At 44.2% G+C, this 20,818-nt stretch overlaps 1 protein-coding gene across 1 annotated transcript in view; it reads left to right on the forward strand.

Annotated features, from left to right (window-relative positions):
* cacna1ba (calcium channel, voltage-dependent, N type, alpha 1B subunit, a) overlaps positions 1–20,818 on the forward strand; it is a 664,407-nt gene that overhangs the window by 280,487 nt on the left and 363,102 nt on the right. The window lies entirely within an intron of this gene.

The raw sequence follows: 20,818 nt of genomic DNA on the forward strand, positions 1-20,818 counted from the left end.
ATAGTCAAATCTAAATGTAACCAAAGCATAAATATAAATACAAGTTCTTGCTTTTAGAAATCTATAAAGCATATATTGAAGTCAATTAACAAATCTAGATGTCAGCAATCTTATACAGATTATATTCTGTCATTGATTGATATAATGGAGCATCAACAAGTGTACACACCTACAGGTGATCTGCAGTATACTACTGTAAAGAATGGTGTTTAAGGTAGTCATGGACCTGATTTGCTATCTATAAAATCTTCTCCATATTTTGGTGGTTAAGTGAATTATTTTAATGTGCGCTTCATTTTAATTTCTACCATAAAGTTGAAACAGTAAAATTATTTTGATCCTTGGGCATTAAACTTCGTTCGTCAGAAGGAATGGCTGAAAGATTTGAACAATTTGTGTCTGGAATGAGCTGCCAGAGGTAGAAGTAGAGGCAGGTACAATTTTGTATTTTGAAAAGGGTTTAGTTACATGGGTAAAATGGGTAGAGAGGGACATGGGCAAAACGTGGGCAATTGGGGCTAGCTTAGTGGTTTTAAAAAAAGGGGCGGCATGGACAAGTTGGGCTGAAGGGCCTGTTTCCATGCTCTAAACCTCCCCGACTCTCTAACAAACTTGCATCATGAATAACGTCATTTGGTTAGAAAGAGACGAGGAGAGGCCTTATTTCCTATTACAGTGGCTGGAATTTTCTGGACCCGCCATTGACTTCCCAGCCAAAGGTCAGTTGTCTTTCAGGGGGGCGAGACGATCCAGGTGGCAGGTGGGGCTGGAAAATCCCACCCAATAACATCACACCTGCGCATGGAAAAGATACTGTGGGTGTCTAAAATTTGTTATTCTCGTTCTCTTTTGGTTGCTATTATGCAGCGGGCAGAGTTCATTTTTTTTTCGAAACACTGGCTTGAACTTGAAACCTTCCTGCAATTCTTTTGATAGACCACCAAAAAATACATATAAATTTCCAAGGAGCCTGAGTTAAATGCTGGCATACACATACATATTTTCACTCGGGAAAAGATATAATCCTTTATTTAAAATTGCATAATAGTTTGGGACAGGTTATAATATCTTCCTTGTTTGTTCATTAGATGTGAGCACTGCTGGCAAGATCAGCACTTACTGACCTTGAGAAGATGGTGATGAGCCACCTTCTTGAAACATTGCAGTCTGTCTGGTGAAGCTACTCCTATAGTGAGAGGCCTATTTTCTCAGCTGCTTCAGAGAAGAGTCCACAATGACCTGGAGCTCAGTTTCTGAATGAATGTGCACACAAGCATCATCGACATACCGCAGCTTAATGACTGAAGTTGGAATGATTTTGGTTTTAGATTGAAGGCAGCATAGTTGAACACTTTCCCATCTGCTCTGTAAATTATCTCCAGCCCTGCGGATAATTTGCTGGAGGAGAGGTACAGTAAAGAAAGGAGGAGGAGAGGGTTGGTGCAGTGTCACAGCCCTGTTTGATTCCAGTCGTTACTGCGATAGGGATTTTGTTGGCTTCATGTCATGTCATGTGAGCTTTGCCCAGAGACAGGCCCTTTGCTTATTGTCTGATAATGCTCATTCTGAGCTGGTTCCTTGGCAGTTTTTGACAGTGATGTCTTGCAATCTCAAGGGCAGGGCGAGGAGGAAGGTCCCAAGTCTACCACAGCCAGAACCACATCCTACCCATCTAGCCAAATGAACTTACTAGCCCCCTTCCATTGGCTTGTGACCGACTGAAATAGAGAAAGTTCATTCAGGGGCCAGCAACTACAGGCCAATCAGTTTAACTTTAGTGGTAGAGAGGCTTCTAGAACCAATAATTTGGGATAAAATTAATAATAACATGGGTAATTGTGGGTTAATTAAGGAAAGCCAGCACAGATTTGTTAAAAGAACACATATTTAATTTACATTGAGGGTTTTTTAGGGTAATCTGTTGACGTGGTATATGTGGACTTTTAGAATATATTTAATGCAGTGCCACACAGCAGAGTTATAGCTCATAGAATAAAAAGGACAAGAGCAACATGGGTAGGAACTTGGCTGAAGGACAGGAACGAGAGAGTAATGGTTAATGGATATTTCTTTGGACTGGAGGAAGGTTTGTAATGGATTGGTCAGGGGCATTGGGAAAACTCAGCAGGTCAAGCAGCAAAAAGCTGTCAGTTCGATGATCTTTCTGACCTTGCCATACTTACTTCATATTTCCAGCGTCTACAGTATTTTACTTTTGTCCCTGTTGGGTCCCTTGCTCTTCCTGATGTATATTAATGATCTAGACCTTGGTGTACAGGCAAGAATTCTAAAGTTTTAGATTATACGAAACTTGGAAGCACTCAGAACTGCAAGAAGGATAGTTTAGATCTTCAAAAGGACATAGACAAGTTGATAGAATGGGTGGCAGATGAAATTCAATGCAGGGAAATGTGAAGTGATTCATTTTAGTAGGAAGGGTGTGGAGAGAGAGTATGAAATAAAGAGTACAATTCTAAAGTGAGTGCAAGAGCAGAGGTACCTGGATGAATATGTTCATAAGTTACTGTAGGTTGCAGAACAGGTTGAGAGAACGGTTAAATCATACAGCATCCTAGGCTTTATTAATAGAAGCATAGAATACAAAAGCTAAGAGGTTATTTTATGTTAAACTTATATAAAACTGGTTTAGCCTCAACTAGAGTATTGTTTCCAGTTCTGGGCAGTATGTGGAGAAGCCTTTTCACCCAGTCAGTGATTGAGATCTGGGATGCGCTGCCTGGAAGCATGATGGAGGCAGGCTTAATCAAGAGGCAATTGGATTGTTATCTGTAAAGGAAGAATGTGCAGAGCTACAGGCAGAAGGTGGGGGAGTGGCGTTGGATGAATTGCTCTTTGCGAGAGATGGTGCAGATACAACAAGCCGAGTGGTCTCCTTCTGTGCTGTAAGAATTCTGCGATTCCGTGGGAAGGCACCTTACACATTGAGAGACTTTGTCAAGAACGTGCAGAGGCAAAGTCGAGGATTCGGAGAAAGTGCACAGACCTCTAAATAACTCATCCTCCTGATGCTTAAAACACCATCTCCTCCACATGTGGTAGAGTCTGCAGATCACATGTTAGACTTACCAGTCATCCCAGAAGCCATAGAATCAGAGTGGAAGCTAATAATCCACAAATGAGCGCAGCATGGTAGCATAGTGGTTAGCACTGATGCCTCAGAGCTCCGGAGACCCGATTTCAATTCCGACCTTGGGTGACCATCTGTGCGGAGTTTGCATGTTCTCCCCGTGTCGGCGTGGGTTTCCTCTGGGAGCTCTAGTTTCCTCCCACAGGCCAAAGATGTGCAGTTAGGTGGATTGGCCATGCTAAATTGCCGCTTAGTGTCCCAAGATGTGTATGTTAGATGGGTTAGCAGTGGGAAATGTGTGGGGTTACGGCGATAGGGCACGGAAGAAGGCATGGGTGAGACGGAGAGTCGGTGCAGACTCGATGGGCCGAATGGCCTCTTCTGCAATGTCGGGATTCTATGAATCCCAAGGGACTGCTTGAGAAGTAAGAAGAAGAAGTCTGTGGTGTTGTTAGATAGGGTGTTCCAGGACCTACTACCAGCAAAGATGAAGGAATATATTTCCCTTTCTACATTTAGACTAACAAAATCGTAAACTACAAGAGGTGACAGAAATGCTAACAGCTTTGAAATTAGTATTTAGATGATATCCTGGTATTTTATACTTGAAAAATTTATATTCAGAACCATGCAAAGCTCAAAATGCCTAACAAGCCAGCATTTGGTTGAGTTAACTCCCACAGGAATGAAGTATGAATGTTTCAATAATAACATCTGAATCTAAAGCATCCTGAATCCATAAAGCACAATGCTTATTTTTTATGCAGGTGTAATTCATACATTTTAATTTTCTGGTGGATGTCAACTGCTGTACATGTTTGAGGCACACGTGAGTTTTGAAGTTCAGAATGAAAACCGACGCGTATCCCTCCAGATTTCACTCCAAAGTTTCTGGCACTCAGTGCACAGAGAATCTAGGGTGTGGTTTGCACTACAATTCAGGCGGGTCATAGCCTGATAGAGTCAGCAAGGCCGGCTCCACAGGATTCGAGGTGCTACCTTTAAAGTGCTCCGAGCTGCGCTAAAAATAAATAATGCCCCCCCTCCAAGAACAGGGAGGAACCTCCAACAACCATTGATTTGATTTGATCTGATTTATTATTGTCACATGTATTGGAATGCAGTGAAAAGTATTGGTTCTTACATGCTATATAGACAAAACATACCGTTCATAGAGTACATAGGGGAGAAGGAAAAGAGAGGGTGCATTGGGGCAACCCCACCACCCTCGTAAGCACTCCCACCGCACCAAGCAAGCATGGGGCATTCCCTCCCCCCACCAGCCCCCCCTTCTTCCACCCTTCCCCACCCACCAAGCAAGGCATTCATTCCCCTCACAGGCATTGGGCAATGTCCCTGTTCAGCAGAAAGCTGTTTTAATTCATTGTGTGCTGATTCCACTAACAGTGGGGTGCACAGACAGTGTGAACCCATATTTCCATACATTCATTGTAGGGTGCTTGCATTGAAGTTTAAAGTTTTTTAAAATTAATTTATTAGTGTCACAAGTAGGCTTGCATTAACAATGAAGTTGCTGTTAAATTCCCCCAGTCGCCACACTCCGGCGCCTGTTCGGGTACACTGAGGTAGAATTTAGCATGGCCAATGCACCTAACCAGCACGTCTTTCTGACTGTGGGAGGAAACCGGAGCACCCGGAAGAAACCCACGCAGACACTGGGAGAATGTGCAGACTCTGCACAGACAGCAACCCAAGCCGGGAATTGAACCCGGGTCCCTGGGGCTGTGAAGCAGCAGTGCTAACCATTGAAATTGTTGGATGTTGAGGCCACAAGGCTGGAAGGTGCTTAGTAAAAAAAAGGTGCTGATTTAGAAACTTTATTGGAACAATGTAGAAAGCCAAGGACAGAGAGATCTCCTTGGAGACATTAGCAGCAAGTGACTGGGAGTTCAGGGTCACACTTGCAGACAGAAAGGTATTTAGCAAACCAATCACCTAATCCACCTTTGGTCTCCTTGAGTACCAGTGTGAGCAGTGAGTGCGGTACCATCGATGGAATGAAGTACAATGGTTTCCAATTGATTGCAATCTGGGGAGACTCAACATTCTGGAGAAGCATAGAATCACTGATAGCAACTCCTAGGTTTCTGTTTAAATGTGCATGCGTGTACTCTGGAAGTTTCAGACGGGTGATGGAGAACGCTAACTGTTTCGCTGTCATTCCTACAGCAATACCTGAGTCTATGCTTTGTAACCTCTCATCGGTCTTGGTATCACAGCTGTTGAAAAATTAACATGTAATTCCAGCACTTTTTTCCTAATTTTACCTCCTTCAGTCCAATCTAGTGTGGATTTAGCACCACCAGTATTTATAACAGGTGATCATAGGGGGTGGAATTCTCTGGTCTCGGACATCCTGCTACCTCTGCCAGCGAGAACAGAGAGTTTGGCATTCAGCCAAATCTCCATTCACAGCAGCGAGACTGGAAAATTCCAGCTGCGGGTAAGGTCGGGGAATTCTAACCACGGTCTTACCTGGTGGCTGTTGTTATCAAGTGATTTATTTGCGGCAGTATTCCTGCAAATACGCATCTATCATGGACCCTTTCTGCCAAGCTCTGACATGCTTAGCTCTGACATGCTTACTGGAACATAGAAACCCTACAGTACAGAAAGAGGCCATTTGGCCCATCGAGTCTGCACCGACCACAATCCCACCCAGACCCTACCCCCATATCCCTCCATATTTACCCACTAATCCCTCTAACCTACGCATCTCAGGACACTGAGGGCAATTTTTAGCATGGCCAATCAACCTAACCCGCACATCTTTGGACTGTGGGAGGAAACCGGAGCACCCGGAGGAAACCCACGCAGACACGAGGAGAATGTGCAAACTCCACACAGACAGTGACCCAAGCCAGGAATCGACCCCAGGTCCCTGGAGCTGTGCCGCCCTGTGCTATCAAAAGCCTCTTTCATAGAATCATAGAATCCCTACAGTGCAGAAGGAGGCCATTCAGCCCATCGAGCCTGTACCGACAACAATCCCACCCATGCCCCATCCCTGAAACCTCATATATTTATCCTGCTAATCCCCCCCTGACACTAAGGTGCAACTTGGTATAGCCAATCCACCTAACCAACACGTCTTTCGGACTGTGGGAAGAAACCGGAGCACCTGGAGGAAACCCACGCAGACACAGAGGAGAACGTACAAACTCCGCACAGACAGTGACCCAAGTCGGGAATCGAACCTGGGTCCCTGGTGCTGTGAGACAGCAGTGCTAACCACTGTGCCACCTGTGCTGCTGTGCTTCAACACTGAGGCTTGTTGGGGTGTTCAGTTGAACTGTGACCGACTATGAATGATTACTGGGGCTCTGCTGCTGACAGAAAGTGAGAACAAGTGGAAAACATGTCACGTGTAAATAGCAGACAACTTTGCAGATCGAGACACTCGTCCTGTCTCATTAATAAACAAGGCCCATTGCATTTGCAGCATACTTCAAAATGTGAAGTTTGGAGAAACATATTGTTAGCAGTTCCCGGACCAAGGGTTACACCATCACACGCTAGATCTGCAGCGAATTTCAAAGATTTCCAATATTGGGAATGTAAAGCTTTGAAAACTTATTTCTGATCAATTTAATTTGAGGATTTGAGTATAGGAATAGGGATGTTTTACTGCAATTATACAGGGCACTGGTGAGGCCATACCTGGGGTATTGTGTGCAGTTTTGGCGTCCTTATCAGAGGAAGAATGTCCTTGCTATAGAGGGAGAGCAGTGAAGGTTTACCAGGCTGATTCCTAGGATGGCAGGTCTGTCATATGAGGAGAGACTGAGTCGGTTAGGATTATATTCACTGGAGTTTAGAAGAGTGAGAGGGGATCTCATAGAAACTTATAAAATTCTAACGGGGTTAGACAGGGTAGATTCAGAATGCTCCCGATGGTGGGGGAGTCCAGAACTAGGAGTCATAGTTTGAGGATAAGGAGTAAACCTTTTAGAACTGAGGTGAGGAGAAATTTCTTCACCCAGAGAGTGGTGAATATGTGGAATTCACTGCCACAGAAAGTAGTTGAGGCCAAAACACTGAGAGATTTCAGGAATAAATTAGATATAGCTCTTGGGGCTAAAGGGATATGGGGGGAGGAAGGCGGGATCAGGATGTTGAATTTGATGATCAGCCATGATTAAAATGAATGGTGGAGCAGGCTCGAAGGGCCGAATGGCCTACTCCTGCTTCTAGTTTCTGTTTTTATGTAATTAGATTTCACCGAATATTAATAACAAGTAAACTTCCAGAGAGAGTATCATAGAGGATACAATTTCGGCTGGAAAGGGTATTGATTAATGATAATCAATGTGAATTTGTAAATGACAAGTCTTATCCAAAAAATTTAATAACAGTCGTTTGTGGACATTGCTGAATATATTGACAAAGGAAATTTTGTGCACCTTGATAAAATCAAGAAATAAAGCAGGTGAGACAGCATGGGTAGGAAGTTAGTTAAAGGGAGAAGACTATGTATGGTTCATGGATCTTCTTTGGATTGGAAGGATGGAAGCAACCCAACAGTGGTATCTTGTGCAGTGTTATGATCCTTGTTCTGCACTGACGCGATCTGCAATTCATGCACAAGATCAACATTTGCAGGCAGTATAAAATAAGAGACTGTGGACAGTCACTGACTTCAGGAGAATCACTGACATTTTCACCCTTATTCCCAGCACAAAATTCAAGCTTTTAACACAGTCCTGTTTTAGGAAGCAAAGGGGTGATGCTAAAATGATATACATCATTGATTAGGTCCCTGTGTGTCCCATTTTGAACACCTTGTATCGGGAAATATACCCTGGCCGTAGAGAGGTGGCAGAATTGATTCACCATGGTGACAACAACTTGCATTTATATAGCACTGTTAGCAATACTTTATTGAGGGATAAATATTGTCCAGAAAAATGGGGATTAACTCCTCCGCCCTTCTTCAGATGAAGGTATGCTGGGCGGGGGTTCTCAGAAAAATACCAAGTGTAAAACAGGCAAGAAAACAGGAGGTTTTCCAGCGAGGCAAGTGGTGGTAATTTATGGCACTCTGCAATACAGAGGCCATAATGTGAATCTTATCAGTTGGGAGGAGGGCGTAGAGTCTCAGCTTGCTGAGAAGCTGGCTGCTGAAAACAGAGGCATCAGTGTGCAGGCGTCCAGATCTCCCCCAGTATACCGTGTACACTGTATACCCAGTATACTGGGATATCTGACACACACACGCATGCACGCGCGCACACGTGGGACTAATTTCACCAGTGAACCTGACTTTTTGCCTCATTCATATTTCCTGCCCCACCACGCTACTCAACCCAGCACAACAAGATGGAAAAATCCTGCCCATGATATGTCTGCCTGAGCGGGCAGCCACGGCTATGGTATAACATGTCATCCAAAAAAGGGCACCTCTGACAATGCAGCATTTGCTCAGTGCTGCACTCCAGTGTCAGCCTAGATTGCTGTGTTTAAATCCTGGAATGGGACTTGAACCCATAATCTTCTGACCCAGAGGCAAAGGTAATACCACCTGAACCACATCTGAAAGACTGATGTATTGTTGTATTCCCCATAATTTAGAAGGTTAAGGGATGATTCGATTGATGGTCTCAAAATTATGAGCAGGATAAAAGGATAGATAGGGAGAAACTGTTCCCACTAGTTGGGGAGTCTAGGACTGGGGGCAGGGGTGAATTTGGGAAACACTTATACATGCAAAGTGTGGTGGAAGTTTGGGAACTTCTTGAAGAATTGGAGTTGATGGTAGATCTTTTGATTGATCATTTTTTTAGTCAAAGGTATTACAGGGCATGGCACAGAGATGGGTATATGGATTTGGTTGTAGATCAGCCATGATGCCATTGAATGGTAGAACAGGTTCTAAGGGCTAAACAGTCTACACTTGTTTCAATCTTCCTATGTTTGTGCAGGTTTAATTTGTTGAACTATTTTACTTATGAATTTATTTTGCTGTTTATTTGATCAGAGACTTCAATGGGAATCGAGGGTTATGGTGAAAAGGCAGGAGAGTGGACATGAGGCATGTCGGATCAGCCATGATTTTTTTGAATAGCGGAGCAGGCTTGAGGGGCCGAATGGCCTACTCCTGTTTCTGTTTCTTACGGTCTTAATGCAATCTCATGTGATACTCTGCTTCTTTCTTGAATTTAGAATCCTTCTCGTATGTTTATAATTTCCTATGTTGAATCCGCCATGTGTTTGGTGTCTGCCTGTTCACATGCTGCAGGGCTCACTTCTTAACTGGGCACCACACTCATTGAATTGACATTGTATCAGTTGAAATGGCCAGTTGTCAGCAGAAATGCCAAGCAAACGTGGCCATAGCTGCAGTTGGGTCATGATGATCATTTTCTTACAACTATTCTGCAAGCATACTCTTATTATGCACTTGCTTCATTTTGAACTTCAGATTTTGATGCTGTTTGCTTCAAACTCTCATGCTTTATACTTTGTTATGTATAGTGGCATTGCACCAAACATTCATTCCATCCGGGAAAGATCTGGCACAATCGAATTTAAGCTGCTAACTGCTTAAACTTTTTCCACCGTGGATGTAACATTGATTTTACACAAGTGCCAGGCAATGCCCCATCTCCAACAAGAGAGAATCTAACCATCCTGCATTATCTTCACTGAAACCCCCACTATCAACATCCTAGTGGTTATCATTGACCAGAAACTGAACTGGATCAGCCATATAAATACATTGGCTACAAGAGCAGGTCAGAGGCTAGGATTTCGGAGTGAGTAACTCACTCCCCAAAGCCTCTCCATCATCTACAAGGCACAAGTCAGCAGTATGATGGAATTCTCTCCACTTGCCCAAATGAGTGTGTTTTCCACTCAAGAACACAGCAACCTGCCTTGATCGCCGCCCCATCTGCCATCTTAAACACCCACTCCCTCCACCACTGACACAGTGTGTACCAAATACATGGTATGCTGCAGCAACTCACCAAGGTTCCTTTGATAGCACCTTCCAAACCCACAACCTCCACCACTTAGAAGGATAATAGCAGATGCATGGGAAGACCACCACCAACCCTCAAGCTACACACCCTCCAGACCTGAAAATATATAGCCATTCCTTCAAGGTTGCTGGATCAAAAACCTGGAACTCCCTTCCTAACAATACTGTGGATCTACCTGCACCAGATGAGCTGCAATGATTTTAAAGGACAGTTTACCACCACCTTCTTAAAGGCAATTAGGGATGGGCAACAAATGCTGTCCTTGCCAGGGGTGCCCATGTCCCATAAAAGAATTTTTAAAAATGCCAGCTCAGAGGACATCACCTCTTATATTGTTCACAAGGTGGGAGCACACTTATGGTACCCAGTACTGGAAACCACACATAAACTTGTGACGAAAGGCTTGGGTTCTACCCTGTATCCCTCTCCAAATACCCCTACGCAGTGTTCTTGAGATCACTGGGCTATTTTTTTAAACTCACATTTAAATTTGATTCATGAGTTGAAGATAAATCTTTTGCAGACCAGCCATGAGTAGGAATACCCCCTGTAATGTGTTGGTCAGGAACGGCACAAAGATCCAGTACTACTTTGACAACCTACAGTAATTCCTTTGATGCTACGGTGTTATGATTTCATTTTCAACCCGCGAGCCCTGAGTCTCTTGTGGGCTTTACAAATTAGATGTCAAATTCAAGGATCTGTGGATACATGCTGCGTAATCCTGCCAAGTCAACTGACAGAACTCATTTAATTTGCGACCCCTAACAACCACCAGTCAGGAAAGGTTGTTGCCTCCCTTGCCTGGACTAAATTTGAATTTCAGTTGCCATAGTAACAGCTGCGGCGTACAAAACAATAGATCTGTCATTCTCTCCCCTTCCCCTCCTGTGCTTGCAGCCGCTTGGTTTCTCGATTTCTAAATACTCTTTCGAAACGAGAATATAAATGAACACCTCGTGGGGAAAGAAATATTGTTTCTTGCTCTTTGGTTCCCATCTGCTCCCTGTCAGTTCAAACACATTCGCAGTATCCTTGTCACCTTCAGTTATGCGGGGAGACTTAACAGTTCAGTATGTCTAGAAGACAAGTCCATCTCCCTGAGCATTGGTCTGCACAGTGTGAAGGCGACTTTGTGTCATTTCAATTGAGACTAGCTACTTAAGAGATGAGCGGATGGACATTTAAAATTGTTGATGCCAGGACTTTCCGTATCTTACAGCTATTTCAGGGAAATGTGCTACCAAAGAAGTGTTCATTCCTTTGGACAGTATCAAAATCTTCACATGGCGTGACATTCCTCAATGTGACATTGTTACCCAGCTGTATACCGAGAGTAGTTATTTTCTTGACAGCTTCAATAAATAGGTTCAAATAAAAATACAGGTTCTGAAGGAAAACACAGCTATGCAGATTAGGTAAATTAAAGGCCATCAGAATTAAAAGTAAACTGAATTAAATTTCTATACATCAGTATATATCTATAGCTGTGAAGGAATATTCATATTCAAGTGTGACTATCACTTTGTTGAGTGGCTTCATACCGGAATTGAGGTTTGCAACATAAAGAGGTAAAAAATTTCCTGCAGAGTAGGATCCTGTGTTTCAAGTGTGCCTAATGGTATGGGAGACCTGTACCTTTAAGATGATAAGAGATTCTGATGCTTCAGTTTGCTTCGAACTGTCAAGTTTTCAGCAGTGTTGTGCATAGCTGCATCACTGCAAAATTTTAGTTAAGCCAGAGAACATCTGTCAAGATGCAGGTTAAGCTTTTGGCTACTTAGTCTTTCTTTGACCTATTGTTAATGATGCTGCTGTAAAGTCTTTCCTGATGAGGCTATCAGGAGATCGATGTGAAAATTAGTCCTGGCACGGTAGCGTAGTGGTTAGCACTGCTGCACCACAGCGCCAGGGACCCGGGTTCGATTCCTGGTTTGGGTGACTGTATGTGCGGAGTCTGCATGTTCTCCCCATATCTGCGTGGGTTTCCTCTGGGTGCTCCAGTTTGCTCCCACAGTCCGAAAGACGTGCTGGTCATAGTTGCATTGACCATGCTAAATTCTCCCTCAATGTGCCCGAACAGGCACCGGAATGTGGCGACGAGGTGATTTTAACAGTAATTTCATTGCAGCATTGATGTAAGCCTACTTGTGACAATAGTAAATAAACTTTAAACTCCAAAGTTTAGTTAAACCAGAGAAACTTTGTCAAGATGCAATTTAAGTTTTTGGCTACTTAGTCTTTCTTTGACCTATTGTTGACGACGCTGCTATAAAGTCTTTTCTGATGAGGCAATCAGGAGATCGATGTGAAAATTAGTCCCCGCAAACTGTGGCAATACTTGTAAATTGATTACAATTGGTAGATAGCTGAGGCTGAGGAAGAGAACTCCAATCAGTCAAACTATGCCCAGACATTGCCCAACAGTTACTTGGTGAAGGGCATTGATTGAATTTAATTTGATTTGCTTTTAACTTTGATAGCCTTTAATTGACCTAATTTGCATACCTCTAACATAGAGCATGACCTCCTTTGATGTTATGCACAAAGTGGAGGCACACTTACGGTGCTGATTGCACTTGGCACCATACTTGAGTGAAGAATTATAATACTCAGCTGCAGCAGTGAGCAAGGATGTCCACTCCAACTTTCCTGGTGCTATTATCTGTCGAGGCCAGCGGTCTCCAAACTCCAATCCGGAAGCGGCCCGCTGCGGGCTGGATGTGGCCTGCAGGCTGTAGTTTGGAGACCCCTGGTCTAGGCCCAAAGTTCTGGAATTACCTCCCCAAATTTCTTGGTCTTTCCACCTTTCTCTCATCCTCTTCAAGATCATCCTTAAAACTCACCTTTTTGACAAAGTCACCCCTCATAATGGTACTGGGTTTTATCTGATTACATTGCAATGAAGTCTATTGGGACTTGAAAGATAAGGGTAACCAAAAGAGAAAATGCTGGAAAATCTCAGCAGGTCTGGCAGCATCTGTAAGGAGAGAAAAGAGCTGACGTTTCGAGTCCCTTTGTCAAAGCTAAGCTTTGACTCGAAACGTCAGCTCTTTTCTTCCTTATGGATGGATGTTGCCAGACCTGTGAGATTTTCCAGCATTTTCTCTTTTGGTTTTAGATCCCAGCATCCGCAGTAATTTGCTTTTATTTAGTTAGATAAGTGTAGGTTGGTTCTTTGCATCCAATTATTCAGCTAGTGGCTTCCACCGAGTTAAATCAGGGAGGATTGAAAAGTTACCAGGTCTTCTCAATTTGCGACAACATTTTGAGTACGGAGGTTAACAATAGCCTACAGTCTTTTTCTAAAGAACAGGGAACAAGATTGAAGGACGGAAGAGAACTCTAATCAGTCAAACTCTGCCCAGACATTGTCCAACAGTTACTTGGCAAAGGACATTGATTGAGGCTCCTGACAAAATCTACCAAACTGAGAGTACATTCCACTTGAATAAATTTGAAGTATTTTGTTAAAATATTCAGTCACGGTGCTAAAGCTGACAATCACTTGCCATAGTTTCAGTAGAAACAGAGGAAATCTCTGAAGAGTTGGTGTAAATACCTGTTGCTGCTATAATGTCTTTTCTGATGAGACGATCAGGAAAACCGAGTGAAAATTAGCCCCCACAAACCATAGCAATGTTTGCAAATTGATGGCAGTTAAACTACTACCAGCACTGCTGCCTCATAACGTCAGGGACCCGGGCTCGATTCCCGGCTTGGGTCACTGTCTATGCGGAGTCTGCACATTCTCCCCGTGTCTGCGTGGGTTTCCTTCGGGTGCTCCGGTTTACTCCCACAGTCCAAATATGTGCAGGTTAGGTGGATTGGCCGTGCTAAATTGCCCCTTAGTGTCAGGGAGACTGGCTATGGTAAATGCATGGGGTTATGGGGATAGGACTTGGGTGGGATTGTGGTCGATTCAGAATCAAGGGGCTGAATGGTCTCCTTCTGCACTGTCGGATTCTATGAAACAATGGCAATACTTGCAAATTGATAGCAATTGAACTCCTATCAGAAGCGTTGCTAGGGTAATAGTTAATTTAAGATGGCACCCCATCAGAGGGACAGGTATGCAATGTCTGCAACAGTCTCACACCCTGGTCCTGGAGGCAGGGGTGGCCAGTGGTTCTGGCAAGCTTGGGGAAGGCATGAGGTGAGGGGAAGCTATTAATAATGGAGCAAGATGGTGTGGGGTGGAAACCCCATAACTTTCCCAACAACCCACCCCCCCCACCCCCCTCCCGCTCCCCTCAATTAATTCCAGGGTAGGAAGAGCCGAGGATGGCCTTTCCACCTGGAGGCTAATGGCGATTCTTAAATGAACATTTAAGGATCTCATCCTGCCACTGTTGGTGTTCAACTAGCAGCAAGTGGAGACCCCGCCATGTGGGAAAACTGCCAGCTGAACCCTGAAGTTGGGCATCTTGTGCCCATTGGTGACAATGGAGGGGCTGATAGAAGATAGCACCCTCCCACCCCTCCTCACAATGACTCCCTTCCCCCCACTCGCCAGAATCCCACCCCATTCACTTTCATTCGGGGGCTCCCGTAATGATCTTCCTCTTTGACCTCCTGCAATACTGGCAGTGGCCACTGTTCTTGGTGGCGCTGCCAGTGCTGGTGAACTGCTAGCCTCTGGCCATCAGTTATTGGAGGTGGGACATCTGGCCCACACCAGGATGTCTGGCGAGAAGTTGAAGCCTGAAACTGTCAATGGCAATCAGCAGGCTGCCTAGTTGGGACAGAATTCCGATGGAACTCCCAGAAATCGTGGAACACCCTCCCTAACTGCACTGTGGATGTACCTATACGTCAGATACTACAGTGATTCAAGAAGGCAGCTCCTCACCACCTTTGCAAGGACAACTAAGGATGGACTGTAAATGCAGCGGCATCCACATCCCGTAAATTAATTTTTTAAAAGTACCCAAATCCTTCTGTTGTTTTATTTATTGTTTATTCATTTGTGGGATATGGGTGTCATTGGCTGGCCAGCATTTATTGCCCATGCCCAGATTCCCGAGGGCAGTTGAGAGTCAACCACATTGCTGTGGCTTTGGAATCAAGTGTAGGCCAGACCAGTTAAGGACGGCAGATTTCCTTTCCTAAAGGACATTAGTGAACCAGATGGGTCTTTTGACAATTGACAATGGTTTCATGGTCATCAGTAGAAACTTAATTCCAGTTGCCTTTTACTGAATTCAAATTCTACCATCTGCTGTAGAGGGATTCGAACCCGGGTCCCCAGAACACCAGCCGAGTTTCTGGATTAATAGTCTAGCGATAATGGAAGTAGTGTTGCCATTACATTGTTACATTTCAGTGCCTGGCAGCCAATTGTTTTTTTAGATTTCAGCTGACAATTATATTTTAAAGCATTATTAAAATATGCCACACAAACTGGGAACCGAATATAATTAATCCAGATTTGGTGTACGTCAGTGAGCTGTCAGGAGTGAGAGAGATGGCCAAAAAGGCTGAAGATTTTAATTTTATTTTTCAAACTTTATCATTTGCACGAGAATTTGGCACTGTGGGTGAATATGTACCTTTGCACCAGTATCTCTGTGCAAAATTGGGAAGGGTGCAAATCAGACTGCCCAATTACTGACCCCCATTTTGGCAGTGTAACCAAAGACCAACATTATTCTTTGTATCAGAATACATGGGATTCACTCGTGACAGGCTTTGTATCATTGATAAACCAATATAAATACATCAGAACTATCCATCCTTCAAATGTCAACATTATTGTACAATGGCTTCATGGAGTGAGATAATCATAGATGTCTCATGATATCAGCTGCTGATGTAAAAAAGAACAGATAGAAAGAATCATAGAAACCCTACAGTACAGAATAGAATAAATTTGTCTTCATCTACTCACCGGGTGGATTATAATTACGTTGGAGTGACACCAGGGCAGTAATATTCCTGGAGTTCAAATGACAACTATCAACCAAGCTTGCTTTTCATGGCTTAATACCATCTGAACCCTGAAATAAGATCAATCCTCTGCATCAATTCATTGGCTGAATAATGTGTTTGATTCATTTAATGCTGCAAGTATGTCCCTGTAAAAATGAAGGATAAAGATGGCAACCCTGGATGACAAGAGAGATTGTGAGCTTAGTGAAAAAGAAGAAGGAGGCATACATAAATTTCAGGAAATTGAAAACGGATAAGGCTGTTGAGGAATACAAAGACAGCAGGAAAGAGCTTAAACAGGGACTTAGGAGGGCTAAAAGAGGCCATGAAATGTCCTTCGCAGACAGGGTTAGGGAGAATCCCCAAGCTTTTTATGCATATATAAGGTGAAGTGAGTAGCTAAGGAAAGGGTAGGTCCACTCGAGGACAGTGGAGGAACAAAGAACATTACAGCACAGGAACAGGCCCTTCGGCCCTCCAAGCCGCTCCTTGGTCCAAACTAGGCCATTCTTTTGTATCCCTCCACTCCCACTCCGTTCATGTGGCTATCTAGATAAGTCTTAAATGTTCCCAGTGTGTCCGCCTCCACCACCTTGCCAGGCAGCGCATTCCAGGCCCCCACCACCCTCTGTGTAAAATACGTCCTTCTGATATCCGTGTTAAACCTCCCCCCCACCCCTCACTTTGAACCTATGACCCCTCGTGAACGTCACCACCGATCTGGGAAAAAGTTTCCCACCGTTCACCCTATCTATGCCTTTCATAATTTTATACACCTCTATTAGGTCAACCCTCATCCTCCGTCTTTCCAGTGAGAACAACCCCAGTTTACCCAATCTCTCCTCATAACTAAGCCCTTCCATACCAGGCAACATCCTGGTAAACCTCCTCTGCACTCTCTCCAAAGCCTCCACATCCTTCTGGTAGTGTGGCGGCCAGAACTGGGCGCAGTATTCCAAATGCGGCCGAACCAACGTTCTATACAACCGCAACATCAGACCCCAACTTGTATACTCTATGCCCCGTCCTATAAAGGCAAGCATGCCATATGCCTTCTTCACTACCTTCTCCACCTGTGACGTCACCTTCAAGGATCTGTAGACTTGCACACCCAGGTCCCTCTGCGTATCTACACCCTTTATGGTTTTTGTGAAATTTGTGTGTGGAGCCAGATGAGGTGGGTGAGGTCCTTAACAAGTACTTTGCATCAGTATTCACAAAGGAGAAGGATGTGGTGGATGGTGAGTGTAGAAAGGAGGATGTTGACATTCTAGGACATGTTGAGATAAAAAGGGAGGAGGTATTGGAGGTTTTGAAAAACATTAAGGTGGACAAGTCCCCAGGGCCGGATAGGGTCTATCTCAGAATACTGAGAGAGACAAAATTGCTAAGGCCCTGGCCAAAATCTTTGAACCCTCTTTTGCCACAGGGGAGGTACCAGAGGATTGGAGAGTAGCTAACATTTTTCCTCTGTTTAAGAAGGGCAGAAGAGATAATCTGGGAAATTACAGGCCTGTGAACCTTACAGCAGCGGTGGGGAAATGATGATTGGAGAAGATTCTTAGGGACAGGATAGACTTGCATCTGGAAGAGAATAGGCTTATTAGTGATAAGCAGCATGGTTTTGTGAAAGGGAGTCGTGTCGCACAAACTTGATTGAGTTCTTTGACAAAATAAAAAATGACCAGGGCACGGCAGTGGATGTTGTATACACGGACTTTAGTAAAGCCTTCGATAAGGTTCCTCATGGCAGGCTAATACAGAAGGTGAAGTCATATGGGATCCGAGGGGAGCTGGTAAGATGGATACAAAACTGGCTTGGGCATAGAAAGCAGAGAGTAGCAGTGGAAGGATACTTTTGTAACTAGAGGTCTGTGACAAACGGTATTCCTCAAGGATCAGTGTTGGGGCCTCTGTTATTTGTAATATATATATATAAATGATTTGGATGAAAACGTAGGTGGTCTGATTAGTAAATTTGCAGATGATACAAAAATTGGGGGAGTAGCGGATAGTGAGAAGGATTGTCAGAGGATACAGCAAGATATAAATCGGCTGGAGACCTGGGCCAAAAGATGGCAGATGGAATTTAACCCAGGCAAATATGAGGTGATATGATTTGGAAGGCCGACTGCAGAAGGAAAATATACAGTAAATGGTAGAGCCCTTAGAAATATTAGCATACAGAGGGGTCTGGGCATGCAGATCGACAGTTCCCTGAAGGTGGCAACTCAGGTGGACAAGATGGTCAAGAAAGCATATAGCATGTTGGCCTTCATCCGTCGGGGTCTTGAGTATAGGAATTGGAAATTGGTTAGGCTGCATTTGGAGTATTGTGTACAATTCTGGTCGCCACACCACCGGAAGGATGTTGATGCATTGGGAAGGGTGCAGAAGAGATTTACCAGAATGTTGCCTGGTTTGGAGGATATGGATTATGAAGAAAGGTTGAACAAATTTGGATTGTTTTCATTGGTGGACCTGATAGAGGTTTACAAGATTATGACAGGCTTGGGTAGAGTGGATAGTCAGTCTTTTTCCCAGGGTCGAAGGGTCAATTACTCGGGGGCATAAGTTGAAAGTGAGAGGAGGACAGTTTAAAAGAGAGGTAACAGGCAAGTTTTTCATACAAAGGGTGGTGAATGCCCGGAACGTGGTGCCGGAGGAGGTGGTGGAAGCAGATTCTATAACAGCGTTCAAGAGGCATCTGGATAGATACGTGAGTAGGCAGGGAATAGAGGGATATGGACTATGTAGAGGCAAGAAGATATTAGATTAGAGAGGCATCTGTGTCAGCATGCACTTGCTGGGCCGAAGAGCCTGTTCCTGTGCTGCACTGTCCTTTGTTGTTCTGCCACTGTAACATACTATTTGCTATTACCATAGCCTTGGAAACGAATATCATTTAGCTGTGACCCTTGCTGAATTAAAATTTTATGTGCTTATTCTGATGCATTTGTGGCATGATTCCATAGTAATCTTTGGAGGTGGCAAAACGGGAAGAAAATCTAACTCTCCGCTCAAAGCCTAAACTTGCATATTTATTTAAGAAGTCTCAGCTGAGTCTCTCTCCCACATTCACAGTTTGTTAAAGGTTAAAGTTTGTTAAAGGTTAAAGTTTGTTAAAGGTTAAAGTTTGTTCAAAGTTAAAGTTAATTTATTAGTGTCTCAAGTAGGCTTACATTAACACTGCAATGAAGTTACTGTGAAAATCCCCTAGTCGCCACACTCCGGCGCCTGTGTGGGTACACTGAGGGAGAGTTTAGCATGGCCAATGCACCTAACCAGCATGTTGGACTGTGGGAGGAAACTGGAGCACCCAGTGGAAACCCACACAGATACGAGGCAAATATGCAGACTCTGCACAGACAGTGACTCAAGCCGGGAATTGAACCCAGGTCCCTGGAGCTGTGAGGCAGCAGTGCTAACCACTGTGCTACCATAGGCTCATTGAGTAGATAGCAGAATCATGGAACCATGTAGGTTGGAATTCTCCGGCCATTCACGCCTGTGGGATTCCCTGGTCCCGCTGGCAGTGCACCCCCCGGTTTCCCGCTAGTGTGGGGTGACGTCAATGGGAATTCCTACTGACAGCAGTGGGACCAGAGAATCCGCTGCTAGTAAACAATGCACCACATCCCACTGGCAGGAAATACAGAACTGGGAGGCCGGAGAATCTCGCCCTTAAGCTCTACAGTGCAGAAGAGGCCATTTGGCCCATCAAGTCTGCACCGACTCTCTGACTATCCAGGCCCTCTCCCCCACCCTATCCCTGTAACCAATTTACCATGGCTAATCCACCTAACCTACACATCTTGGGACACTATGGGGCAGTTTAGCATGGCCAATCCACCGAACCTGAACATCTTTGGAAAAGAGAAGCTGGAATAAGGTCTTGCTTTAGGCAACATCACCCCCAACCTGGAATCAGTACGACCAATGTTACTGTCCTTGCCACTTCCCCCTCAGTTGACTTCAATGATCTTTGAACAATGGGGGAATCAAATCTTGACAGTGAATTGAATGATCAGAAGTCCACGTTACCATGTTCTGGTTATTGACTTATTTACGAAATTGGATAGGTTCATTTTGGTACAAATCTGGGCGTTTTTGAATTATGTGCACACAACTATTTCATAATACAAGGAGATCTGTGCAAGAAACAGTAAGACTTTATTTTTGGTCATATAATGTCAGGTAAAGTAATGTTACCAGTTGTGATTTTAAGTGTCCCAGTAGGCCAATACCAGGGAAAAGCAGATTGAGGCCGGGATTCCCCTCTGGGTGGCGGGTTTCCCATGATGGATGTGGCACACCATTGGCCACCGGTGGGATCTTACAGTCCTGCCAAAGTCTGCGGGCTTTTGCATGGCTCACTTGCCCGCTACTGCCGGGAAACGAGGCACAAGGGGCCAACTTACAGCAGAACCAAACCCTTCCTGCCAGCGGTAAGGGCCGTATAATCACACCCGAAGAGTCTTTATTGATTTAATGAGTAACCTATTATGCATAGAAATGACTATATAAATCAGACCCAATTTTGAACAATTGCAGCTTGCAGTCCATTAAATGCTCTGAGAACGGTCGGATTATTAGGAACTTTTGATTCAGAAATTTGATAAGAGGGTGCAGGTTGGCTCATATAGACATTCCTTGCTGACGGATTTCGATACATTTCAGAAATTGAAAGAATGAACTTGACAGTACACCGTAACATTCGCTTTATTTGAAAATGGGTGGCACGGTGGTACAGTGGTTAGCTCTGCTGCCTCACAGTGCCAGGGATCCAGGTTCA

This window comes from Mustelus asterias, chromosome 13 (genome assembly GCF_964213995.1).
Source record: "Mustelus asterias chromosome 13, sMusAst1.hap1.1, whole genome shotgun sequence".
NCBI classification, from domain to species: Eukaryota; Metazoa; Chordata; class Chondrichthyes; order Carcharhiniformes; family Triakidae; genus Mustelus; species Mustelus asterias.